Here is a 14,217-nt window from a genome sequence, read left to right as displayed (position 1 = left end):
CCCTATCTCCAGACCCTCAGCAAGCACCCATTTCCCATTTCTTTCCATTTGACTCCTTACGTACTTCATATATTATTGGAATCATAGTGTTGGCCTTCTACTAACTGGCTTACACCGTGCTTTTCATGATAACCTCCTTCTCAACTGTACCTTCCTGTGGGTGAGAAGGAGAAGCAACATCATGACGGCAGAGATAAGCCAGTCACCATGCTGAGTCTCCTTCCTGGGATCTCAGTATTCACAATGGCCTTATTCTTCCTGCTTTCCAAGTGAGGACCCAGGACTCGATAGGCCAAGCAACTATCCCAGTGCCACACCAGGAGTGTTAACGATTTGTTCACACTTAGGTAATCAGACCTCTTCACCACTGGAGCACACTGCCTTTTGCCTACATTTGTAATTTGCCTGCAGTGTAAAGGCATTTTCTCCCAAGGTGGCCAGACATTCCTCAGCTGAGAAGGCTGGTTAAGTAACTTTGCATTTCACAATATCTCCCAAGCATTCATCCTCAGAATGTACACAGGCTGGCACGCGTTTCTACAAGGAAATTCGATGTGGTTAGCAAAGTAGATGCCCTTGGACCTTCCCTCAATCTGAGCCCACCGACATCTTCCAGGGATACTTTCTAGGTGCCTGATGGCTTTTTTCTCAGGGGCCCTGAGTCGTCAAGTACAAAATTGTGTCAACTTACCTAGCCAGCATGCCAGGCATCTAAGGATCCATTCGGGGGATGTTATTATGTCTGGGATGGGGGTGAGAGGTAAATATCCCACCCGCCCAGGGCCTTGCTCCTCCTTTGTATTCTTCCACCCTTCCCTGTCCTGGTGTCCCCATCTGTACTTCCCAGGATGACTCAATAAGCTTCTTTCTCAAGAAGTTTTCCCTTTGTCTCAAGTCCACCAGGGATCCCAAACTAAGTGGGTCAACAAACACGAAAATGGAATTGCAATGCCCGTCGCTCCTCACTTTATTATTTCGAGCAGAAGTGTATCCTCAGAACAGATGTGTGTTTGGAACATCCAGGGAGACACCATCTTGACAGGGGGGGCTCGGGTAAACACGACTCTGAGTTAAACACCTCATCTGCCATAGCATGGAAACACTCAATTCCAAAGGAACTTTGCCAGCCTTGTTCAACAGCTCCCTAGTAAATGCTGCAGACACTGAGTCATTTTAAACAACAAACAGCATAAATTAAATTTGAACTGCAGTGTACATGTCATTGTTGGCTCTTTACAGAATAAATGCAATACAAGCTGAGCAGACCTAAAAGGCAAGTCATTTCCTCTGTTTCTGAGGAAGCCACCTGTGGGTCGCTGTTTACCGGTCCTAAGCGTCACCCTTGGAGCACCGTCAGGGGGTGCACAATGGGTCTGCATGCCTTTCCCATTTATACCACTATTGAGATAAATGAGGCATTCATGAGAAATAAAACAGTAAATGCATGTTACACATCGGTTTATAAAAGGCGCAGAGCTATTCATCCAAAAGAGAAATACCCACATTGAACTCATTAGAAAATGATGAAAACACCATTTTGTCACAGTCCTCAGCAGCTGGTTCTAGTCGAGGTGAATGGAAGTTAATCAATCATAAACAATCAAGCAAATGCCCTGTTGGACATTTCCTCTCAGCAAGCAGCAGTCTACAGAGCACCTACGGAAACACGGCAGACACACCTCACGAACGCTAGAGCGGGAAAGGAGGGGCTTCGGTGGCCTAGGAGTCCTCGAGTACAAAGGATGCCCCCGTGTCCGTAAAGACTCAGACAGGAAACTCGAGAGAGAAGCAGAGACAAGCCTAGTCCAGAACAAAGGATTCCACAGCAAATATTTGCACTTTCAGTTCCTTAAGGAAGTGCTTTTCTGGAGGAGTTGTGCACAGCATGAAGGAAGGAAAACAGAATTCGACTAGAGGACGCTTCTAGGTGGTAAAGAAGTTGCTTTTAAGTCAAAATTGCTTGGGAAATTACCACGCTATCATCTACACTGGTACCAACCCCTCAGTGCATCCTTCCACGGCAACTATGGAAGAATAAGTAATAGGGAAAAGGGGACGATGAGATCACAGTGAATGATCACTTTCCATTTCACAGAAGGAAGGAAGCTTGAGAGAAGGCAAGTAGAGACTTTTCCTCCTTTACTCTGGACTGTTTCCATCTTCAGAATGCCATCCCAACAATCCATTCTGCTTGTCTGCCTTATCTATCACTAGGTGTGTCCGTGGGTGCCTATTTTTAGAATGGAAGATTCTGGAGGATGAGAGTATGATTTATTCATGGATAATGCAGTGGTATTTGTGGGACAAAACTGGAAACAAGCGTCTTTGTGCTGCTATGAGAAGGGAGGCAGCCTGCCTCGTTGTGCATGGTGCTGTTACCACCATCGCAAGGATCCTGCTAGAGAATGAGATGCTGAGTAGTCACAGGTAGACACAACGCCCTGTGCAAGTATGGATGATATCTTGAGATATTTACCTGTTCGTGAATGTCGAATTTGGCCTGTCAGTGAAGTCCAGCAGAACTTTACAATCATTGCAGTGAAGTCCAGAGCTATCATTAGAAGACATGAATATAAATAAATATAAAAACATATGCCAGGTCTGTCCTCTTTCAATACCAACATCTTAAAATTTTGGCTTTCAAAAAAATCAATTTGAAAATGGTCAAATATTATGTAGATTATATGGCATATGACTGAACCTTTTAGGATAAAAAAGTATTGTTTCAACTTAGTGCTTTGTGTTTGGGTAGCATATGAAGCTTGGATGAACAAATACGGCAATAATGTTTTCTCAATGAGCTCATACTCTGTATAGGGATATCAATTACTTTTACAGAAAGTGGTAACTAAACATATAAAATGCACCAATGATTCAGTATATCTTTATATACAGTTATGTCTAATACAAAAAATGTGTGCTCCTCTTTTCTTTGAAATAGCCCTAAACTTGTCTTTTTCAATAACAGCAGTATGTGTAGTTATGTAAGAGGTACACAACTCCTCTGACTTGTGGAAGAATAATATATATGTATACATGTTCAACAGTTAGTTACTTTTCTTGATGCTCTGACCAAAAACTTGACAAATTGGCTCTCAGTTTGAGAGCACAATCCTCATGGCAGCAGGAGCAGGAGCTGCTGGGCATGTTGGTACTGTAGTCAGGAAGCAGGGAGAGGGATGGATGATGCCCTGCACTCCACTTGCTTTGTTTCTTTTTATTTGTCTGGGACTCCAGGCCATGGAAGGGCGCCCATACTCAGAGTGGGTGTTCCATCGTTCACTAGAGTGAGACCCTCCACTGGAAATGTCCTCACAGATTCACCCAGATGGTTGTCTCCTAGGAAATTCTAAATCCCATCAGGATTAACCATTGCAACCTGTGTCTTTTTATTTCTTACTTCCTGCAAAATTTATCAACACATCTACTCTATCAGAGTATAAGTTTACTGGGTGAGAAGGAAGGGCCTTGTTCTCATTTGGGGAGATCATGCATATGAATATTGGTGTGTATTCAGCTTTTGGTACCTGCAATAAATACTTGGCATAATCATTTTGTTTAAGAAGAGTTTATTTTCGCTCTTGGTTTTGAAGGTTTCAGCCCATGGCTGGTGAAATCTGTTGCTTCTGTGCCTGATGCGAGGCAGTACATCATGATGTGAGCTCTTGGAGGTGAGTTTCTGGTTCAAGTGACTGTATGATTTGCTGAGACACTTGCTGAAGTGAGAACAGAAATGCCCTGCAGAAGTAAGGATTGAAATATGGTAACGAGTTCATTTCTCATAGATAATAATAAAGATAATGCTGTATAAGCTGCTCCAAGAGTAGCCCGAAAGCTGGATTAACCCAAGTCAGCACAGTGAGAATGTATCTTTAGCAACTGGCTTACTGTTTTAAATACAGAATGAAAGCTCACACACATACACACACCCCACACACACCACAACACAGTCTTGCACCGCTCTTGTCCACAGAACACGATTCACTGTGGTTCAGTACAGGTAGCTGCAGACACTGTCAGAGTAGGAAACAGCTGTGCTGAGCTCTGTGTCTTTGTCAAAGGTTATCACCTCTTCTGTGGTTAGAACACTACTGTGCCTGTGACCTTAGTCAGCTTGCCGAAGTAATTGCCTATCATTTCAGCTCTCTACAGAGCTCTATTTCCTTGACTTGCTTCGTGATGAATATTTAATGTTCCTTGGCCTTAAAGTTAGAAAGGCAATAAAAGTTGGATCTTTCTTAACATGAGCCTCCACTAAATGTGCCTCCTCTGATAGGCCAAGAGGCTGGTCCCAGCACAGGTTCAGCTCTGCTCAGTGGGTTAAGGGTTCGGAGTCCTGAAGACCCAGTTGCTACTTTCTTGCCTCAAGAGAGGGTTGGGCTGTGTGGTTAGCGCTCTGGTCCTTTCTAACTTAGCCATTTGCCAAGACTGAAGTGTTCAAAGATGTCAACTTCTGAAAACCATATTTTAATTACATATTGATACTGAGGATGGTGTTTTTAGCAAAGACAAGTACATTCAAATATAAGTTATTTTGCAGCCCTAGTTTCTGCCAAGAAGTTCATGAAAATGATTACTTTCATGCCAAAATAACTCTAGCAAATGGCAAGTGGATAGTACACTGGGTTTATATCACAAAGGAACTTGTATGTGATATTTGGGATGCTGGACAGCATTTGGATAGCACACAAGCCCCAGAAAGACTTTCAAAAAAGATCAATGGACATCTTCCCCTTTTCCTTGTTCCCTTCTGCCCCCCAACCCCAAGACAAAAGAAGCCAGTTAAGGGGATCACACTCAAAAAGGAGGCCTGGTGCTCTCACAGCTCTACTTTTTTGAACATGGTCTGAGTGTGCCTGTGGTTTCTGAGGAAGTCAAGAGGTGACTGCTCAAGACAACAGTAACATTAGCCCTTTCATCTGGTCCCATCTGCACCATCTCTGACTGAATACACTAAGAAGCCCCACTACTTTGTTTTTTCTGTCATGACTAACTGTCATTTGCCCATCACCTCTTCTTGATGGCTACATCACATCCTGTTCTTTCCACTGAGCTCATCCACGGCCCTTGCTTTCCCTCAACCTCATTGTCATGTAACTGACTAGCCATATCCTGCATAGTTCTCATCATACACTATTGTGACTATTCCATGTGATTATTTCCCGACCAGCTCTATGAATCCCAAGAAACCAGCAACAGACCAAACTCATGTTAGATTTTCAATAAACATCCATTGATTGGAATGGAATGAACTGAACTGAAGATATATCAGTTACTTTTCTCATTGCTGTTATCAAGTTCATGACAGACACCACCTAAGGGGGGAGATGTTTATTTCAACTCATGATTTCAAAGGGTTCTAGTCATCTACTGGGAAAGGCCTGGTGAAGCAACTCACATCATGGAAGACAGAAATCAAAGGGAAGTGGAATACATTTGGGACCAGAGTAAGATACAGTCTGAGGGACCCTGCCCCCAAGTGACCTACTTCATAGAGAGACCCCACCTCCTACATTTCAGCATAGTCAATAATATCATCATATTATGAATGCATCAAGGATTAATCTACTGATTAGGCCAGAGTCTTCATGATCAAATTGTTTCTGGAAATGCTCCCACAGACACATTCAGAGGCACGCTTCCCAAATCTCCATGGTAATAGATACTTGATACAGTCACGTTGCCATCAACATTAACCATCCCAGGAAGGTGACTTGAGTGCTACTTCTTTCTTCAGAGCATTTCAGCAACTTGTGGGGAGAGGTGACAGTTTCATCTTCAGACCAGAACAAAATGGTAACAGTGAACACACTCGTGCCTCTTCTGCATAGGGAAACACATAAGGCCAAATAGCACAACACCAGGTAGCATGTAGAAGAAAGAAAAAGCAAAACAAAAACGAAACAGAGTTCAGGAGGCTGAGGAAAGAGGATCTCAAGTTCAAGAACAGCCTGGACTACACAATGAGTTTGAGGAGAGCCTGGGCTACGCAGTAGGACCCTGTCCCAAAAAAAAAAAAAGGAAAAGAAAAAGAAAGAAAAACAAGAAAGAAAGAGAGAAAGAGAGAGAGAGAGAGAGAGAGAGAGAGAGAGAGAGAGAGAGAGAGAGAGAGAGAGAGAAAGAAAGAAAGAAAGAAAGAAAGAAAGAAAGAAAGAAAGAAAGAAAGAAAAGAAACAGGAAGGAATTGGGAAAAGCAATCATTTAAATATCAACAAAAGGCAAAAGATCATCCACTTACACCAGGTGAAGTCTGAGACCCGCCCCCATTTGCCTTTAGGTTTTGCAGGAGGCTCTTTCTCACAGGGATGGCGGGAAAACCCTTGGGGCAGCTGACCCCTTCCTCTCAGGGCAGAAACAACAACTAAGTCAGTCCAAGCTGGAACAGACCACAGATGAGACAGCTGTTCATGTCTCCTCTCTCAGCTCCATGTTCACAACAGTCTTATCCTGCATGTCCCTGAAGTATATTTTCTATCATGCATTTCCTGTGATTTGTCAACTTCCTGTTCTTTCCTGCTGCGCTGTTGTCCATGTGATTGGCTTTACTTCACATCGACCAATTAGAACACACAATATCCTGTTTTTTTTTTTTTGTTTTTTTGAGACAGGGTTTCTCTGTGTAGCTTTGCACCGTTCTTGGATCTCACTCTGTAGACCAGGCTGGCCTCGAACTCACAGAGATCCGCCTGCCTCTGCCTCCCAAGTGCTGGGATTAAAGGTGTGAGCCACCACCTGGCAATATCCTCTCTTTCTCAAAGATGTATTATATTATTTATGCATGTGTATTGTGTGCGTGTCTATGTGTGTTCATTTCTATGTGTGTGCATGTCTATGTGTGTTCATTTCTATGTGTGTGCATGTGTGTGTACATGTGTATGTGTGTGCATGTGTATGTGTGTGCATGTGTATGTGTGTGCATGTGTATGTGTGTGCACGTGTGTGTGTACATGTGTATGTGGGTGCATGTGTGTGCAGGTGTATGTGTGTGTGTGCACTTGCAGCATGTTCTCTCCTTTCACGTGGGTCCGAGGAGTTGAATTCAGGTCATCAAGCTTCACAGCAAGAGCCTTTACCTGCTGAGTCACCTCCGCAGCCCTCAATATTTTCTATACATTAGTGTGAACAGTGAGTTCAAACAAATGACAACAGGATTTATCAATCACTTTATACATGCTACTTGAAAAAAATTCAAATTAGTAGTAACTCAAGTAATTTTAGGCTTTAAACGGAACAGCACTTTTTGAAAATGAAAAATTGTAAGTAATTTTAAGCCTTTTTAGTACCAGAAGGCTTTACTCAAATGTTTGACACTGATAAGTATGCGTGCACATGCACGCACGCGCGCGTGCGCGCGCGCGCGCGCACACACACACACACACACACGCACGCATGCATGCACAACATCTATACAATGGCATCAATACTAAAACTAATCAGTCATCTCTCTTGCCATCACACCATAGACAGTGTGATATAACAACTATTTATACAACTCTGCCTTGTGTTGAATTTAAGATCATAAGTATCCCACAATTGACTTAAAGTTTAAAGCAGTGGTTCTCAACCTTCCTAATGCTGTGACCCTTTAATACAGTTCCTCATATTGACCCCCCAATCATAAAATTATTTTCATTGTTACTTCATAACTGCAATTCTGCTACTGTTATGAATCATAATGTAAATATCTGATGTGCAGGACATCTGATATGCGACCCCCGTGGGGATCATGACCCACAAGTTGAGAATTGCTGGTCTTGGAGTTTGGTATTGGCTGGTGTTCCTGAAACCAGTCCCTACAGATACTCGAAAACTATAATCAAACTGAAGAACAAAACCAAGAATGACTTTTAAAATCCTGTATGATGTAACTATTTTTCTTCATTAACGTTAGCATATTTTATTCAGAATTGATCAAACTCTTAAATAATTTACATTTTTTCATTTAAAATATAAAGGAGGCTCTTAAATTCTGTTCCTCTTTAAGTGTTTCATTTCAGATATTAAACTTACTAAAATTGTTCTGATTTTGCTATTTGACAATTTCACCCATGTATATAATGCACTCTGATTCTCAATACACACACTCTCATCACTACAAGTCCCTTTTCTGGGTTCATGGCTTTCAGTCCTTCTTGTAACCCATTTGTAACCAGGGCTATCTGTGTGTCCACTGGACTGGAATCCTCCTTTGGAGTATGGTGAGATCATCAGTGGGCATGTGACTGAAAGCAATGAATCCACCTCTATGAATTTGTCTGTAGCAAGTAGTTGAGCAGTGAGGGGTGGGCCCCCATGAAACCCTTCTCCATCTGCACATCTGATATGCTTTCTTGTGAGTACTTTACAATACTTCAATATTTTTTAAAGGTTTTAGGTAGCGAGTCTTTCTCTGCCCCACCAGCCAGCTCCCAAATAATGACATGGGGACTTCTTATTAATTATGAAAGCTCAGCCTTTAGCTTAGGCTTGTCCCACTAGCTCTTACAACTTAAATTAACCTGCTTTTATTCATCTACATTTTACCATGTGACTTTTTACCCTTTTTTTTCATTCTGTATTTCCAACTCCCTCCATGTCTCCTTGGTGTCTCCTCTGTGCCTCGATTATCTCCTTCTACTTCCTCTCTCTGCCTGGAAGTCCCACCTATACCTCCTACCCACCTATTGGTCGTTCAGCTCTTTATTAAACCAATCACAGCAATGTATCTTCACACAGTGTACAAATATCCCATAACTGTTTTATTTATTTAATTTACATGTATGGTGTTTTGCTTGCATGTATGTCCTTGCACTAGTATGCAGTGCCCACAGAAGCCAGGAGAGATCATCAGATTCCCTGGAACTAGAGATATAGATGGTTGTGAGTTATAGTGTGGGAGCTGGCAATCCAACCTTAGTCTTCCTACATGCCTCCTCCAGAAGAGGAACCAGTGCTCTTAACCAATGAGCCATCTCTCCAGCCCCAGTACTGTTATGAACTTTTTGCTATTTAGGTAGCAAAAATTTTCTTACATGTCACATGCCTTTTAAAACCTTGAATGCACACTTGAATTACAGTTGTTGATGACGTTCATGCTATTTAACTGGACAATGTTGTTCTTTATTACCTTGCTTGCACATCTAAGGAAAGAATTTACTGATGTTCTGAGCCCCAGGGATCCTCACTTACCTGGTCCCTTCTTAGAGTTCTGAAAGGATACTAGTCATGTGCTACCCAGGCCATAACACTTGCTGAAGTTTAATAGTTCAGCCACCCTCAGTCTTCTTTCATTCTACACCCTTGCCCTTATGCCAGACTTCATGCTCAATGGTGTCAGAGGGCATCTAAGGTTCTAACTAAAGTTGAAATCTAGATACATTGGGTTTGTTGGATAGATTTCTGTGATTTGCTCTCATTTCTGACTATAGATTAGGCCCTGCTAACTGTGTCTCTGCAGGAATGCTTCCCAGGAGTAAGCACTCTACTTGAAATATATTGTTTATAAATACACTATGCTTGAAGTGTGATGAAACTGACTGCAACATTATAAGTGCACAGTGTGGTTCTCATCGATGCCTGGTCATGAGAAAAAGCTCCTGATACTGAGTGTGTTAATCAGCTTTCTAAACCATAAACAAACAACGGAAACGATACTAAAAAAGGGAAGGTTGCTGGGATACCATTCAGTGGTTAGGGTGGTCCAGTGTTTAGTGTGGTCCAGGCCATGGGTTCAACCCCCAGCACTGCACTAGGAAGGGGAGGAGGAGGAGGAGAAAGGAAACAGAAGGAAGAAGAGTTTATGATAGCAAGAGAGATCAGAGTCCCAGAAAGCCAATCATTTTGGAAGGTAATTCCTCAGTGACTTAAATCTCCTACTGGGCCCTACCTCATCAAGGCCTGTACACCCATCTTTAATAGCACCACACTGAGGACCAAACTTCTATCACAGGGTCTGTGGCAACATTCCAGATCTAAACACAGCATTAAAAACAATAATAATAACAACCTTTGCTAGGTACACCATTACATGCTATTTTAAAACATCCATATCATAAAACCATTTGTTGTAAATTTTTATAGAATATAAAATATTTAGACATTAAGAAGCAAAATCTGGCCTGGTGGCGGTGGCACACGCCTTTAATCCCAGCACTCTGGAGGCAGAGGCAGGTGATCTCCATGAGTTCAATGATAGCCTGGTCTATAGAGTGAATTCCAGAACAGCCAGAGCTACACACAGAGAAACCCTGTCTCAAAAAGCAAACAAAAGACAAAAAAAAGAATCAAAATCTAATAAAAAATACTCACCTAACACTGAAACATAATTTATCAAAAGAAAGAGATAAATAAATGGCTGATAAGACACAGGATTGTTGGATTTTTCCAGCTAATAAAAGGAGTGATCATATTACCAAAGTGAAAAAAATTTTTAAACTTTTTCTTGCTGCTTTGTCGGGAACTACAAACATCGGGGCAGATATAGTATGTTCCAGGACCATCCAGGATGATTTATTGAAATAATGCAGCTGATTCAGAGTCTCCTAAGGCTAGGCTACAGAAGACAGCCTGAGATGCCCAGGTCTTCTAAGTCACGAGGGAAAGAAACGTGAAAATTTTTCTCAGTTCAGGCACAGTACTAAAAAGTCACGAGACACTGTCCACAAGGAGTTGTGAAGTGGTGGGGAACTCTTGTCACTCAGCTCAAAGAACCCACTTTGGGCAAACAGGAAGTCCAAAGCTGCTTTGTCTTTTTATGAAAATAACCTAAAAATTCGTTGTCATATAAGACAGCAGTCTCATGACAAATAACATAGAATAAAGCACTGGAGTGTGTTTGCATAAAAGTTTCATTTGGGGGAATTTCATGATGGCCATGCTATTTACCAGCTGTGTGTTCTCATTCCAAATAGGTATCCACTATGTCTCTCATCCTGCATTACTTTGTTAAATGCTAGCTCTAAAATTCATTGCACTTGGTTCCCAGAAAAATCTAAATAGAAACGTCCTCCTCCTGTTTAGGGAGTTTTTCTTCAATATAAAGGTAATCGACTTTCATATTTGAAGTATTTTTGTTTGTGTGGTGTGTGCCTGTGTGTATCATGTGTGTGTGCACATGCAGAGGCCAGAGGAGGACGTGGGAAGGCCGGATACATTTATGTTGAATGTCTTCCTCGATTGCCCTGCCTTGACACAGGGTCTCTCACTGACCCTTTAGCCTACCACTTCTGGGCTAGGCTGGCAGCATCAAGTCCCAGTGGTCCTTGCATCTCTTCCATGACCCACTTCTCACCAGCACTGGGATGACAGGTGTGCTAGGCCTTTAAAGTGGGTGCTGGGATTCGAACTCTGGTCCTGATGCTTGTGTAGCACCTGGTCTTACTCACTGACCCATCTCCCCAGTCTTCTCATACTTGAAATTTTTATGTTTGTATTATAGGGTTGGGAAATTGTTCTTCTTTTGAAAAAAAAGTATACCAATAGTTTCAACATCATTATTAAACAGTATAAATATCTCCTGTTGCTAATAAAGTTACTGTAGCATGTATGAAACTCTTGAGAATGGCTGATATCCTTCTAGGGCCTTGCCTCCACTGCCATACTTGTTTTAGTCATCGTATTTTGAAAGCTATTAAATTTTTTTTTTTTTTTTTTGGTTTTTCGAGACAGGGTTTCTCTGTGTAGCTTTGCGCCTTTCCTGGAACTCGCTTTGGAGACCAGGCTGGCCTCGAACTCACAGAGATCCGCCTGGCTCTGCCTCCCGAGTGCTGGGATTAAAGGCGTGCGCCACCACCGCCCAGCTTTGAAAGCTATTAAAAAAATCCCTTTTCACTCTTAGGTTTTTTGTGGGGTTTTTTTCTGGATTATTTGAGTCTATTTTCCTAGGTCAGCTTTGAAATCACCTGTTCTCCATAACATAACTAAATACTATATTATATTATATTATATTATATTACATTACATTATATTATTATATTATATTATATTACATTATATTATATTGTATTATTATATTATATTATATTATTATAGCAGGCTGGAGAGATGGCTCACTGGTTGAGAGACCCAGGTTTGATGCCTAGCACCCTCGGGTCAGTTCACAACCATCTATAACTCTATCTATAACTTCCTCTTCTGGCCTCCTTGGGTACTGCATGCAGGTGGTACACTGTCAGACATGCAGGTAAAACACTGATACACATAAAATTTAAAAAAAAAATCTAGAAATTTCTACTATATGCCCGTGAATTTGTAATGAGTTAGCAAGAACTGTTACTTTAATAATGCTGGATCTTGTTACCGATGGAATCACTCTGTAGTTGTTAGCATTGCTTGGAGATGTTCCAAAAGTCTTCTCATGAAGTCTGGGCATTTATGATTAAAAGGCTATTTATGTCATCTATTTCTGTTTTGAAGAAACTGTTTTAGAAGGAATGCGTCTATGTGTGTTTCATAAATGGCCATTTATTCAACACTCATACTTAAAGAATTTTCAGATACAAATATCGATACATTCTTTGACTACTTTTTAACTTATTTCTTATTATATTGACTAATATTTACCAGGCTATAGTAACTGTTTATATTAAGTATTTGGGAATTTGATAGTATTATCCTTTAAGAAGGGAGGAAGAGAGAGGAAGGAATGTGGAGAGGAGGAAGGAAGGGGGAGGGATGGATTTTTGTCTTGACTATGTATTTATCTGTGCATACATGTATATATTCAATATGAAAGTACTTTCTCAAGCTTCCCTAATACTTAACCAACCCTGGATAATGAATAATGTGTGTTTGGGAGGGCACTTATTGAATGATGATATTTTTAAAATAATATGTATCTATTTCAGTAACAGACTTCTTACTAAATCATCGTTGGTTCTGAGAATAAACCTTACTATGGTAGTGACTCGTTGTTCTCTTAATATATCTGGGTTGATGATTTTCTTTAGGGTTTTTCCTCCTCTATAATCACCAGTGAGATTTAGCTGAAGTTTTCTCCCATTGTGATAATTTTATCAGGTTTTGGTATGAGGTTAAAATAAACTGGGAAGGTTTCCATCTTTCTTTCTACTTGCATATTTTAAATTGCAAAAGAAATCTGTAATTTCAGAGTCGAAAATAACATCCATAAAATCATCTGGGTTTGGCAAATTTGGAGGGATAATTATCATCTTTTTCAATTTTATTCAGGGTGGATCATCTACATATTGAGCCAGTTAGGGTTATTTATATATTCCACACAGACCATCCACTTCATCAAGAGTGTCAGAGGGAAGAGGCTCCTATTGTTCGCCCTTGCAGCACCACCAGCTAAAAAACGTTTGAGTAAGAACATCCATTGCTTATTCTAACAGCATGACCACAAAATTGGCTGGCCTGCACTGTAGCCTGTGATACCCAGACTGCTCTTATTTTATTTTAAAAATTACATTCTTGTGTGTGTGTGTGTGTGTGTGTGTGTGTGTGTGTGTGTGTGTGTGTGTGTGACAGCATGTATGTGGTAGGCAGAAAAACATCCTGCAGGAGTTGTTTCTCTTTCTCTAACATATGGGTTCTGGGGACCAAAGTCAGTTCATAAAGCTTGGCAGCAAGAGCCTTTACCTCCTGAGCCAGCTCACTGGCTCCCAGTCTCATTTATTTGTAGTTTTATTTATTAAAAAGATAAAAACCTCAATATATTCTGATGATTTGAAAAGACCAGCTAGTTAGCATCAAGGAGGGTGAACATTCCTTGACATCCCCCAGCTTAACAATGGTACATGTGTGTGAGACATAGTGTGGTGGAATTCTAATACGCACAGATTGTGTGAGGATTAGGGTCATGGGGGCAATTAACACATGTATCATCTAAAACATCAGTCATTTCTCTGAGGAGAAATACTCAAATTCCTCCTTTCTAGTAATTTTGAAATGTACAATGCACTGTTAACTACAGTGGGGTATTATAGCTTTGTGGTCTCCAAGCCATTTCTCATCTTCCAACTTTCATTTACTCTCCTCTGATGGTTAGTGTCAATTGCCAACTTGACAGACTCTAGAATCATCTGATCAAGGTGGCTTCTGCATGCCTGGAAGAGATTAATTGGATAGCCTGGAGGTGGGAAGACCCATGTACCACTCCCTGGCTGAGATCCTGCCTTGTATAGATGGAGAGAGAGGGCTGGGCAGCAGCTGGCATACATCTCTCTGTTTTCTGATTGTGGATGGGTTGTGACCGGCTGCTTCACATACATGCTGCCT

The sequence above is a fragment of the Peromyscus californicus genome, unplaced genomic scaffold (genome assembly GCF_007827085.1).
Source record: "Peromyscus californicus insignis strain IS unplaced genomic scaffold, ASM782708v3 Scaffold_8__1_contigs__length_139910024, whole genome shotgun sequence".
Classification (NCBI taxonomy): Eukaryota; Metazoa; Chordata; class Mammalia; order Rodentia; family Cricetidae; genus Peromyscus; species Peromyscus californicus.
This window is presented reverse-complemented; position numbering follows the sequence as displayed.